Source organism: Stegostoma tigrinum, chromosome 19, assembly GCF_030684315.1.
Source record: "Stegostoma tigrinum isolate sSteTig4 chromosome 19, sSteTig4.hap1, whole genome shotgun sequence".
Lineage (NCBI taxonomy): Eukaryota > Metazoa > Chordata > Chondrichthyes > Orectolobiformes > Stegostomatidae > Stegostoma > Stegostoma tigrinum.
The window spans coordinates 33,507,965-33,522,324 of record NC_081372.1 but is presented as its reverse complement, the minus strand read 5'-3'; the positions used below and the strand labels follow the sequence as shown (position 1 = coordinate 33,522,324).

Genomic DNA, 14,360 nt, shown 5'->3' with positions numbered 1-14,360 from the left:
ATTTTAATAGCAGAGCAAAAGCCTCGCTCAAGTTGAATGATATTGCACCCAATGAATTTCTGCCGTCGCCGAGGAATTTCTCTTCTTCGCAGAACTGCAGTACGTTTGTGAGGAAAGTACGTCTCCCACAACTTCATTCACCACTTCTTGTCCTATTCAACCTACTAGGTCGATGTGGAGGCAGTCTAATTGTCTCATTGCTGGACTGTTAACCCAGAGACCTAGGTCCAAATCCTACCATGGCAGATGGTGGAGTTTGAATTCAATTAAAAAGAATTTGGAATTAGAAGTCTAATGATGACCATAAATCTATTGCTAATAAAGGGAAAAAACACATTTAAATGTTCATCAAGTAGGGAAACCGCCATTCTTACTTGGTCTGGCATTCCTGTAACTCCGGACCAATAGCATTGTGGTTAACTCTTAACTGCCCATTTGCTCAGAACATCGCCTATGCCTTCAGATTTCAGGCAGATAAAACTGACCGTTTCCCAGGTTGTCCTTGCACCTTATCTAAAAAGGTGCAGAGTCAAATCTTGAGAGAGTGAGGAGACCGAGTCCGAAGTAGGGCACTACAAATGAATTTTATGCTTTGCTTTTCCTACGGTGAGAAGAATTTTTGTTTCACTATTCTAATGCTTCCCTCACGCATCAGCAGCTCTTCCAATTTCAGATAGTTTGGTGATTTTCAGTTCTTGTATTCAAGCCTACAAATCCACAACTATCGTTGAAACACGTGAGAATAATATCACACTTCACCTTTTGTGCACTTGATTTTAATCATTTCAACCTAGATTACTCTTCAAAAATCCAGTCAGAAGCAATATAAGCCTCAAAACAACATCAGTGGCATTACCATCATACTAACAAGAATCCTGCTACTAACATTTTTGCAAGTCCTACTGTATAAAGTGAAACAACATTGTGCATCAGGCATTAGGTCCTTTTTCTTTTTAAAAAAGGTGGATGAATTAAGAAGCTAAGACATGTAGACCCATAAAGATAGTACATCCAGATTGCAGTAGAGACCCCAGAAAGGCAAGTATTATTTTGTTCGGGCCATAAAACAGGATCCAAAAAAAAGGTTACACAATCGAGGTAACTGAAGAGTAAACTATATTCAAACGGCCTGCATAATGGCATGATCATCACTGTGATTGGTGTTAAGTAGGTGCATATCCACAGGCTAACTTCATCCTAGCCCAACACTGTATTGTAACATAATAAAATGCGAGGCTGGATGAACACAGCAGGCTGTATTATAACAAATAGCTCCCCCTAGTGGCTCATCGGGTTCCAGAAAATTCGCACAGAAGGAGGATAGGAAGTATTCTAGTAAAAGCACACACTACACAAACATTAGTTTCCATATTTGAATAGGAAGACAATGGAAAAGAAAAATCAGAACGTAACAGCAATATTGCACTGTGCTTTCCTTTCATTTAACACAATGGCTGAACTCCTTTTTATTCAGAGACACACATTTGGGGATATAGCAGTAAATCCCAAATGCACACAGAATTCTAATTTTGGCTTTGTACAAATCATGCACTATTCAAATTGCCTCATTAATATTTAAATCAATTCTGTGCACAACCTGGCTGCTATTAGAGCCACTGATATGACATACACAGAAGAAGATGTAGACATTCTCCCACCAGGTAAAAAGGTCCATCTTCCAAGAGAAGACATGGATAAATTCCTTGAAATGAACCAAACCGAAGTAGGGCTAATGGTTTTGCTGTCTCAGCTTCCCCTAACCTATTTTTAAATAAATCAGAATTCTTTACACCCACAATGACAGCATATTATGCTGGAGGCTCACTTGGAGTTATTCTGCATTTACTGTAAGCCTTTGTGCATTGAAGAGGAAACTAGTCATCTTTCTTCATTCAAGTATGGCCCAAGTGCATCTTAATCAATACAGGTACAATTTTGGTGCAAATCTCAGCACAAATTCAGTCTGCATGCTTGGATAAACATAAATGAAAAAAAAATAAATTTTCCAGATATAGTTCAGATATGCATGGAGATCTTTGTACATCAAATAAAAAAAAATCTGTTGTGTTTCTGGCACAGTACCCTGATTGGATTCAGTCCATAGATCAATGCCAGCTTAGTTATTAAACAAAACCAGACCAATTCCCAGCACAATCACAGGCATTCTGAGTGATGCGATCTGTACCTTGGGACACAGACACTCAAATCACAAGTCAGACCTCTTGCTTCCAGTGTGAAAAAATTCAAGAGATTATTGCTGCCTGGCAAACAATTTCTAATCAGTATTTAGAGTTTCTCAAAATGGTGAAATCAATTTATTCAAAACTATTAGAAAACAGAAAATGTATCAAACTAAAACTTGAATCGTTTACTCAACAAAATTAAAACCATAAGAACTGTGGATGCTGTAAATCAGGAACATAAACAGAAGTTGCTGGAAAAGCTCAGGAGGTCTGACAGCATCTGTGAAGAGAAATCAGAGTTTACTTTTTGGGTCCAGTGACCCTTCCTCGGGACCCCGAATGTTTTCCTTTACATCTTATGGATGGTGTCAGTGCGGTTGCGTTTTCTTTTGCACATTTACAACTCTGGACATTTATGTTAATGGATGTTTGATTATCTAATGTAAGTATAAAGTCTGTTGATAGTGTGGCAATCAGAAGACAAAAGTAATTGATGATCTTTAATGTACTTAGACATTTTTGATCATGCCAAATAGTCAGAATCCTCCTTCTTCTTCTTACAAGTCATTGCTTTTTAAAAAAAAACAAAAACAACCTGCCCAAGCTGAAGAGCATTATCTAAGAAAAAAAGCCATTCAGGAACAGCAACAGATTGCATGATCAAATATCACATAATTCAGAATGTAAGCGTTTCACTTTTGCATGAATGCTCAACACGTGGAAAAGCTTACTTAAAAATTAAGTTTAAAAATAACAATTACTATGATAAATAGCTGCCCTTAAACAAGTTTATGCAACACAAACTAAAGAGAATGATTGTCTTATGATCAGCATGCAAAAGTAAGTGAATCCAACTGTACATCGTGTAAACTGAGTTAATATAGGTATTACACAGATCAAAAACATATTCTCACACAACAGGCTGAAAGAACGACAGGTTCAGAGAGGTCTAAGAAGGTTAATATTGTTGCTCGAGTCTCAAGAATTGATCAATTGTACTCATTAATTTGTTGTTTCTAATAGGAAATTTAAAAAAGGGGCTTACAAAATAAACATGAAAGACAAAGCAAGTGAGCATGTCATGCTACCCAGAACTATAACTGTTCTATAAGTACAATCAGAACTTAAACACTGAATTTCAATCTGTAATTACAAATTCACTGCCAATGGAGCTAAATATACCATTGGTACAGCATCACAATTTACAAGAACAGCAGCAAATAACAATCGTTGCTAATTCAATTCATTCATCTTGGTTACTGTTATAACAGTTATAACAAACTCAGGTTCAAGACAACTATATTCAGCATGGTATGAGGTAAAGTAGTAGTGGTGAAAACATTACATGAGAATAGAAACACAGAGGCTCCAAATAGAATACACTGCAATCTAACTAAAACATTCATACAAAATTATCTTAACATGACAGATCTTACTTTCGGCAGAGCATGAGTTTACTGTAACCATAACTAGCTCTCGAGAACACAGCACTGATACGGAGCACGGAGTAAAGCATGAAACTGCAGCAGTTCACACTACCTTTATCAGTCAGTCTTCTCTCATTTCTGGGACACGGGCTTCTCAAAAAGGATCCCCTTAACAATGCCAGGAAGCTCTGAGACCACACAGCTCCGAAAAGGGCTCTCAATAGCTTCTCCTCTCAACCCCATTCAACTGCATTGACTGAATTAGGCCAGCTCTAACCATCTGTTGAAACACGCCTGGATTAGTCACTGTACTCTGTTTGCACCCAGTTGAAAGCTGCAGGCTGGGTGTTTCCTAGTAGCAGAGGCGGAGCATAGATTACCATCTCAAGCACTCCAGAATTCGATGATTGGTACCTTGCAAAGCTAATTGGTAAATGAGCTATGTGAGGTGGGGAAAGTTACTAAGTGGATCGGTTTTGTTTAAGCTGCCTATGCTTCAAGGACCATGCAGATTCTGAGCTGGGTATATTTGTGCATTCACTGTACGTCTGTAGCAGACATTTCAGTTTGATCGGCTGCTCTTTATGGATAGAGGAGAAAGGTATTCTTTATTTATTAGGAAACAGCTGGCTTAATTGGGCCCAGCAGCAATTTATTGAATTCACCCTGATACCATAAAATGAGAAAACATTGCATAAAAATGCCTTTCCTAATGTGAGATTCCAAAGGGCATTAATTTCTGAAAATAAAATGAGGGGAGAAAAAAACAAGTTATAAAATGCACAGATGAGTAAATCATTGTTTCCCATCCTGTTTTTTTTAAACCCAACAGTAAATGAATCATGAATTATTTGCATAAATTTTTGAACGACAATGCAAGTAAATTGTGGTTCACATAGATTTTTGAATGATTGTGCAAGTAAATCGTGGTTCACATAAATCAATCTGCAGCAGGACACAAGGCAGACAAATTCTTGAATATAAATTTAAACTTTTATATCTGAATAAGCTTTCGATCAAATTTCATAGCAACAATAAGACAGGTGGGTCTCTTATCTGAAGATAAAGAACATATCTTGCACTTGGTCCCCTCCTGCACACAAATGACTTACAGCACATTGGCCCCTGCTGATACTAAAACCCACGAAAATTGAAAAGCACATTAAACAGAGAATAAAACACTGTCAAATCTCTACAGCCAATTTGTCACTACTAATAAAAACTCTCCACCCCCTTTAATCCATGCAGGACTGCAACAGCTTATGTGTTGTTAGGTCTAGGATTTACTGCATTTTATTTCATATACATAGACATACATGAAGGAGTAAGCCAGTCAGCCCCTTGAACCTGCTCCAATGTTCAACAAAATCACAGCCAATCCGATGATAACCTTAAATCCATATTCCTGATAATCATTCAACCCTTATTCTTTAAGAATCTATCTACCTCTACTTTAAAGACATTTAAGTACTTTCCCTTCATCACCTTCTGAGGAAGAGAGTTCTTAAGACTAGTGATCCTCAGAAAGAAAAGAAGTTTCCCCTCATCTCAGTTTTAATGGGCAACACCTGAACTTAAACAGTGACTCAGTTTTAGATTGACTCATGAGAGTCTCTCACTCTCCACATCTGCCCTGTCAAGACTGTTCAGGATCTTGTGTGCTTCTTTCAAGTCACAATCCTAACTGTTTTGTTTATTTGTAAAATCTCTGCAAATTTCACAAAACCTGCTTCCAATTTCCATGACACAAAATGTATTTTCTGACTTTTGCTTCTGTACTATAACAGAACACATCAAAGCTTTCAAGGAGCTTCAATGGTCAAGCAGTGCAGTATTAATGGAATGGCTGCAGTCACTCAGAAAGCTTTTGTGTGCTTACTTTGTTTCCTCTAAGTATTTTTCTGTGGGTATCATTAGTAATCTCACTGGCTACTCACTTGTCTAAAACACTCTGGGAGCAATAAAAAACAAAAATGGTCATTTACACATGTGATGTTAACATTTTGATAGTTTAAGGGATTCATACCAGCAGTCTGGAATATTATATTTCTAATCTTTGATATAACTTGCCTAGAAAATGTATGCAAGATTTTATTTATATATAAAATTACTATTAAAACAGCTCTCCGTAATTATTTTTCAGAAATGCAGATGAATGTTGCTAGTGAGATGTAGTTCAAGACAGCATCATTAGTATGTGTGCTCAAAATCAACTTGTAATAAATGATGGCTTATTCCAGGACATCAAGGTACTATAAATGCCATCTTATTTCAGGGAAAGTAAAATCTAACTGTATTGCATTGTAACTGATTCTTAAAACTGACACCCTGGCTGTATTTGTAAGATAAGTGCTGACACTAATTATACACAAGCTATCCTATCTTAAGGTTCCCTGGGAGACGAGATGCAATGCACCCTTTTCAGGGTTACAGTTGCAATATTACTGACTGAAGAGCTCTTCCATCTGCATCACAACAGATCCGATTCCCCATCAAACCATGAGCTCTTTATCATGGCATACAAAATGTTTAGTTATTGTACCTGAACCTGAGCTCATGCTATTTTGTATAACAATCTATGTTTCCATTACTCTGTCAGTTCATTTTATATTAACATTCTGCATTGTTGTTACCCTAGGTCTCCTATTGTAACATTCTGCATCATTATTACAAAAATGTCACATCTTCCTATAGTAAGTAATGATTTACTATATTGTTACCCTAACCTCATGCTGTTTTATAATATTTGGTAACATTTTATGTTATTATTTAGCAGATATAATTTCGGAAATCTGATACCAATCAGAATTTTTTTCAGTATTAGCCAGGATATTTAAGACTAATACTGCCATACCACAGGAGCTGGTTGGTGGTTCTGGGGGCAGGGAAGGACTGGTGACAAGGAAGGACAGTTAAGATCACTCTTGAGCCATTAGTTGCATGCTATCAGCTGCCACTTTAACCATGATCTTTTCTTCAGATCAGCTGAGTGCTCACAAATGACAGTAATAATGCAACATCTACACTTTTGTCAATGAACAGCAACCAGCTTTATTGAACATGATATACAGAGGATACAAGAGAGGAAATCTGCCACCCTCACCTGGTCTGGGCAACGTGAGATTCCAGACCACAGCAATGTGGTTGACTCTCAACTGCCCTCTGAAATGGCCCAGCAAACCTTTCAGTTGCTATCAATCATCATGAAGTTGCAACAAAGAAATGAAACTGGATGGACCACCTGATATTGACATAGGCTCTGGAAAAGACAGTGGCAGAAACAGCCCTGTCGACCCTGCAAAGTCCTCATCACTAACATCTGGGAGATACTTCCAAAATTGGGAGAACTGCCTAATAAACTAATCAAGCAACAACATGATATAATCATGCTCACAGAATTATACTTTACAGACAATGTCCTAGACAGCACCATCACCATCCCTAGATATGCCCTGTCACACTGGCGGTGGTGGACAGTGGTATACTCTTTATAGGGAGTTGTCATGGGAGTCCTCAGCATTGACTTCTGTCCCCATGACAACTTTATGGCTTCAGGTTAAATATGGACAGGGAAATCTCCTGCTAGTTACCGTATACCATCCTCCCTTTTGCTGATGAATCAGTACTCCTCCATATTGAATGACAATTGGAAGGAGCACTGAGGGTGGCAAGGACACAGGGTGTACTCTGGGTGGGAGATTTTCAATGTCCACCACCATGAGTGACTCAGCAGCAAAACTATTGATCAAGCTGGTCAGGTTCTAAAGGACATAGCTTTGATACTGGGTCTATGGCAAGCGGTAGGTGTTTGAGGGAACCAACAAGAAGGAAAAACATACTTTACCCCGTCCTCATCAATCTGCCAGCTGCAGATGTATCTGTCCTTGACAGTAGCGATAAGAGTGACCACAGCACAGTTGTTGTGGACACAAAGTCCTGCCTTTATATTAAGAATACCTCCATTGTGTTGTGTGGCATTATCACTGCACTAAATGGGACATAATTTGAACAGTTCCAGCAACTAAAATCTGGGCATCTATGGGGTACTATGGGCCATCAACAGTTGGAGAATTGTACTCCCGCACAATCTGCAACCCCATGACCTAGCATATCCCCCACTAAATCATTACCATCAAGCCAGGGGACAAACCTCGGTTCAATGAAGAGTGCAGGAGAGCATACCAGGAGCAGCACCAAGCATACCTGAAGATGAGCATTCAACCTGGTGAAGCCACCAAAAAGGACTACTTGGATGCCAAACAGCGAAAGCAGTAAGTGATAGACAGAGCTAAGCGATCCCACAACTGCTGGATCAGATCTAAGCTCTGCAATCTTGCCACATCCAGCCCTGAATGGTGGTGGACAATTAAACAACTCACTGGAGGAGGAGGCTCCACAAATATCCCTGTCCTCAATGATGGAATAGACCAGCACATCAGTGCAAAACATAAGGCTGAAACATTTACAGCAATCTTCAGTCAAAAATAACGAGTGGATTATCCATCTTGGTCCCCTCCAGCGATAATCAGCATTACAGATATCAGTCTTCAGCCAATTCAGTTCACTCCATGTGATATCAAGAAATGGTTGGAGGCACTGGACACGGCAAAGGCTATGGTTCCTGACAACATTCCAGAAATAGTACTGAAGGCTTATGCTCCAGAACTTGCCACACCTCTAGTTAAGCTGTCCAGGTACGGTTACAACCCTGGCAAATACCCAACAATGTGGAAATTTCCCAGGAATTTTCTGTACTCAAAAAGCCAGTTATTGCCCTATCAGTTAACTCTTATTCATCAGTAAAGTGATGAAAGGTGACATCGTCAATGCTTTCAAGCAGTGCCTGCTTAGTAATAACCTGCTCATTTGGGGTTCCGCCAGAGTCACACACCCTGACGTCATTCCAGCCTTGGGTCAAACTTGGACAAAAGAGCTGAATTCCAGAGGTGAGGTGAGAGTGACACCTTTTGACATCATGGCTGCATTTGACCAAGTGTGGCATCAAACAGCCCTAGCAAATGGGAATTAATCTGAATTAGGAGGCGAACTGTGGGCTGGTTAAAATCACACCTGGCGTAGTAACATGGTTGAGGTTGTTAGAGGTCAGCCATCTCAGCTCCTGGACATCTCAACAGGAACTCCTCCAACTAGTGCCTCATGTCCAGCCATCGTCAGCTGCATCATAAGTTACCTTCCATCCATCATAAGGTCAGAATTAGGATATTCATCAATGATTGCATAATGTTTAGCAGCATGTGCAACCCCTCAGATTCTGAAGGAGTCCATGTTCAAATGCAACAAGACCTGGACAATTAGCCTGGACAAGCAGCAAATAACATTTGTGCCACAGAAATGCCAGCTATAACCACTACCAACATGAGACAGTCTAACCACTGCGCCCTTGACATTCAATTGTGCTATCATCACTGAATCCTCCACTATCAACATCCTTGGGGTGAAACTCAACTGGATTTGCCATATAAATACAGTCGCAACAAGAGCGTGGTGGGGCAGCATGGTGGCTCAGTGGCTAGCACTGCTGCCTCACAGTACCAGGGACCTGGGTTCAATTTCACCCTCAGATGACTGTCAGTGTGGAGTTTCTACCTTCTCCCCATGTCTGTGTGGGTTTCCTCTGGTTATTCTGGGTGCTAGAGTAGAGATGTGGGTCTGGATGGGATGTTCTTTGGAGGGTCACTGTAGACTGGATGGACCAAATGGCCTGATTCCACATTGCAGGGTTTCTATGACTTCTATTTTAAGAGCAGTTAGAGGCTAGGAATACTACAGTGAGTAACTCATCTCTTGACTCCCAAACTCTGTCCTAGCAGCTGATTTTCATCCAGCCCCTGATTTGCGGACCCACCACATTAAACTTCATCCCATCACCCTCCCAGCTCCTCTGTGATGCCCTTGTGGAGGACATGGTGGTGGTCACTGCCATAAGACTTTTCCCGCAGTCTACCATGTCCTCTGATGCTGTGAAACATACCCCACTTCGGCCCTCCTATACCTTTGAGTTTCCCCTGTCACTGTATTTGTCCTTACCTTTATAAATGGCCCTGCTTTCTCTCTCATTCCTTCTGGTGGTGATCTCGCTGCTATTAATACTGGCTGTGCTTGCAGCCTTCTTAATCACCATGGGAGGGAGGTTGCTGGCATGCAGGCAAACGCTAGGTGAGTGATTGCTTGGAGAGTGAGCAGGCAGCTCTAATATGCAGCTTGGTCCATTCTGTGAGCCAGGTGCCTGCCCATGGGTCCAAAATGTCCTTGCAGCAGCCTTTCAATGCTAGTTGCTCCACAATGCAGCTGTATGTTTTCTGAGCATCCTACCTGTGTACAGAGGATTTGCCCTGATGGACAAGAGGTGTGCCAGTGTGCCAATGTCCATGAATGAGGGCTAGTGCAGTTAGTGCCCATGAGATGCTGTTTGCCCCTAAGCAACAAGGACTTACTTTGATAAAAAAAACAGGAAGCTGAAGTGACCAGCTACCTGATGTCATTTCCATGTTGGGATTTCCTCACTCCTGGCTTGTTCAGCATATTTGGTAAGAAAGGAAGCTAAATATTAACAAGATTGGTTGAACTATTAACAAGGCATTCAACAGCAATAATCCCCTTAACTGATAACTCACCACTACTTAGCAAAACACTTACCGCACTGCTAGGCAAAAGCCGAAAAGACAGCATGAGATGCTACCGACATTGAGAATGGCTTCCCTGGATGTCATGTATGAACCTGCCACAAATCACACCATAGCCAATATCACTCCAAGCCCTAAAAGATTTGACTGAATATCTGAGCCTGCGCAGACGAAGTATAAAGTAACATTTATAGCTTGTTTCGAAGATGATATCAGTGTAAATGTTCTGATTCAAAACAGTTTCTTGTTCAGTGTATAATAGTGGATGCTTGCCAACCAATAGAAAGAAAAAGTTGTAGAATAGATAGACAGCGCTGAACAGTTTAATTCATGTACTGCTTTTTAAATTTTATAGCACAATCAATAGTGAATAAAAAGCCAGCTGCTGAAGCTTGATTCAATGTTTGTTTTTTATTTAGATAGATATTTTACTAATCCCTAATAGGTCACTGGAAGTAATTCTTCCTAATCTTGTAACCCAAATGTTCTGCATTGTCTGTCTTAAAAATAAGAGAAAACATATTCACACAGTCCCATGACTCAGCAATGCTTAAAATCAAGGCAGAAAGTCATCTGTGACACCATCTTAACTTATTGTTCTCAAAATTGTACAGCCATAGACGAGCACAAGCTGAGACTGGCTTTACATTCCAGCCTTGTGACAGTCTTCTCGTGATGTCTGTGCCAATTTGGTAGTGAGCTTCTTTCATCTCAGGTAAGATCACATGTAGCAATTTTATGAACATCTATTAATTTACACATATGAAAGATATCTCTCAACTTGTGTTCATTTTGAGTTATCAGTGTAGAGTCATAACGAGACTAGTTCCATTTGCCCGTGTTTGGCTCACATCTGTCTCAATCTTTCTTATTCATGTACCTGTCTAAATGCCTTTTCAATTTGTAACTGTACTTGTATCAAAGTTTGCCACTAGAGATTTCCTGTCTTCTTTTGGGTGCTGGCAATGAGCCACAGGCCTTAACCTCCTCAATATTTTCCCAACTTTGGAGGTGAAAGAGCAGGGAATTTTTAAAATTTGAGTGCCAGGATTTCTACCCAACATGGAGTTAGTGCCTCTGAGGACCCTTCCGAAAGCCAGTGTGATAGCAGCATTAACCAAGGGGAGAGGGTAGCATCATGTTAATGTCACTGGACAAGCAATATAGAACCCCAGGTTAATGTTCTGGGGAAAATGCCATCATGGCAGTTGGTGAAATTTGCATTCATTAAAAATCTGGAAAGAGAAAGCTTGCTTAATGGTGATCAATTGTTGCTTTGAAAAATATCAGGTTCACTAATACATTTTAGAGAAGGAAATCTGACACCCTTATCTGGTCTGGTGTCCTAATCCCACAGTAATACAGTTCAGCCTTAATTGCCCGTCTGGGTGTTAAATGCTGGCCTAGCCAGTGACACCGAAATCCCATCAAGGAATAAAAAAAAGGGACCTGATTGTAATAAATTACACTCAGTGATACCATTGAGTCGAGAGTGAACAGGCCCCACACTGACAGCCTCCAGGCAGCCTTCCATCAATTGCAGGGGCGAGCAAGGTCTCCAACCGTGAGTTCATCTCTCACAGACCCTCAGATCCCAGTGGACCATAGCTGTGACCCAGCTGGCAGCTATGGCTATAGTTTATTTAATTTCTCATTGAGAGAATTGCCTCCATTTGTGGTCTCCCTCCTATATGGCCAGTACCCTTGTCTGTTGGTGGGGCTGCCAGCTATCCAGAATTTCAGACTATCTCATTGACCTGCCTAACTGCAACTTGATTGCTAGTCTGGGCGTCAGTCAGATCAGTGGCCATTTCAGGTAAAATCACTCAGGACAGCACAACTCATAATTACTAGGGTCAAGACCTGGAAATAGTCCCACATATTTTTGAACAACAAGAGTAGTTGTATCTTCCATTCCAGGCATTCAATTTTACAATGCAGCTCAACATTTTTCTGTTATCATATCTTGGATTTGTTCTTCACGTTTACACTTTCACACAATGAGGGACAATGAACTTAACCCTGCTTTATCAGTAACTTCTCTTGTGACGTTATCACTTGATAGTGGAATGCTTTAATTTAACTATGAGTACCTTTAGCATCTTACATGTTATAGAATTTCATTTCAATACCTACTGATAAAGAACAGATGCTCTTTGATCACTTAAAAATGAAAGCATTTAAAGGCAATTGACTGGTCACATTATTATACCAGCTGTGGAGTTGCTCAGTGTCAAAAGTAACATTTTCCTTTGCTCGTGCCAGCTCTGACAGATGTTGAATGATAGTCACAACAGTGCTTCCTAAAATTGTTCTGTGTTTTGTTTGTCCTTGTGAGCTGGAGCATCAGTGGATGAGCAATTTGCAGCACAGATTCTCCCATCGGCTAACTTATTATATCCTGATGTGACACAAAGAAACAAAGGATGGATCCTCGTCAGGTCATATATTGAAAATTGATTTTTGGACTTGGATTTTCCTAGGTCTGTCTGAAATGTAGAGGAATTGGGCATTAACTCATATCACAGTCAGTTTGAAGCTAGAATCACACTCCTAAATGGTGATCCATTGCCAGGAGGAAGGGAATTGCAGCTCAGAGCAGTCAACAGTTGTGGTAGCTTCCAGGCATAGAACACAGAAATATGTGTAGGAAAGCAAACAAAACTGGGAGCACAAGCAGATGTTTTGAACATCAGGACAGAACCAGAATTGAAGGCATTTGCTGTTAAGGAAATTTGAATTAGGAGCAGGCCACTTGACCCCTTGAGCTTGCTCCACGCCAAGATCCTCAGAAGTTGTTGTGGAGACAATACCAGTCAACAGGACCACCAGGAGAGACAGGTTTTTTGGCACCTAAGATAGGAAGCCAGGTGATTGCTAAACAAAGCAGTGGGGTTGCCGGCTGGGTGCAGTGTTACGGAGCAAAGAGCAGATGGGGAGAGATGGGGGTAGAACCAGCTGGGGCTACAATCATTCAGATGAGGCTGGTATATGAATTTTGAATATTAACCACTTCTGCGAGAAAGAATGTGTATAGGTCTGAGACCATAACTCCTGAGCTGCAAAAATCAGGAGAAACACATTTCTAAACCAAAATCTCTGCATAAGTGAAAATATCTGCTATCAGCAAAAAGTGAGTGTAAAGTTATTGGATTATTGTAGAATCACTTTTGGTTCACTATTGCCCTTCAACAGAGCAAGTCCACTGCTCTTTTCCACTCTGACAGAAATGTGACTCCAATCCCATACAGATGTGCTTAACTCTTAATTGCTTACTCAGGTGGTATAACAAATAACCCAGTCATATTGTAACAGAGAAAAGCTATACATTCACTGCCAAGAATCTGCAGTAATTCTAGAAGTAAGGCCACCCGTTTTCTGGCAATAATTTTTGGCTTGTCCATGATCCGCACATCCCAAGAATAAATATTATGAAGAATGATTCAACTAAGTCCCTTTCCAAAACAAGCGGATTTCACACCGTGCCCTCAAATATCACTTCTTACTACAATAATGACAGAATGATTGCATCAGTAAGGTTCATTTCGCAACACTTAGCCCAGGCCCATTGAATATTGGATGTGTAATTGATGACATCCAAAACAGAATCTGTCATAAAATTATAGGCCGGTGAGACTGATGTTTGTAGTGGGGAAGCTCTTGGAGAAGATACTGTGGGACAGGATACGTGCACATTTGGAAGAAAATGGGATAGTTAGTGACAAGCAGCATTATTGTACAGGGAAGGTCATGTCTCACCAACCTGATTGAATTTTTTGAAGAATTAACAAAGATAATTGATGAGTGAAGGTCTGTGGATGTAGCTGATGCGGACTTTAGTAAGGCATTTGACAAAGGCTCCCATGGCATATTGGTACAAAAGCTAAAACCACATGGGATTCGAGGTAGGCTGACTTGATGGATACAAAACTGTCTTGGTCCTAGAAGACAGAGGGTAGCGGTAGAAGAATGTTTTTCAGAATGGAGCCTGTGGCAGCTAGTGATGTTCTACAGAAATCAGTCTTCTGTCCTCTGTTGTTTGTAGTATATGTAAATGATCTAAAGGAAAATGTGGGTGTTCTGATTAGTAAGTTTGCAAATTTTGC

General features: G+C 40.4%; 1 protein-coding gene across 6 annotated transcripts in view; it reads right to left on the bottom strand.

The window, feature by feature from the left end:
- The window catches only part of LOC125461299 (extracellular sulfatase Sulf-2-like), a 299,570-nt gene extending 289,586 nt beyond the window's left edge, over positions 1-9,984 (bottom strand). For 2 of the 6 annotated variants that reach the window (XM_048549892.2, XM_048549896.2), the window contains exon 1: positions 3,723-3,970. The gene's annotated coding sequence lies outside the window, so the exon portion shown is untranslated. Of the gene's footprint in view, positions 1-3,619; positions 3,643-3,722; positions 3,973-9,658 lie in introns of those variants that run through there. The other 4 variants (XM_048549894.2, XM_048549900.2, XM_048549899.2 and 1 more) reach the window with 4 other exon arrangements.
- Between the last annotated feature and the right edge of the window lie 4,376 nt (positions 9,985-14,360).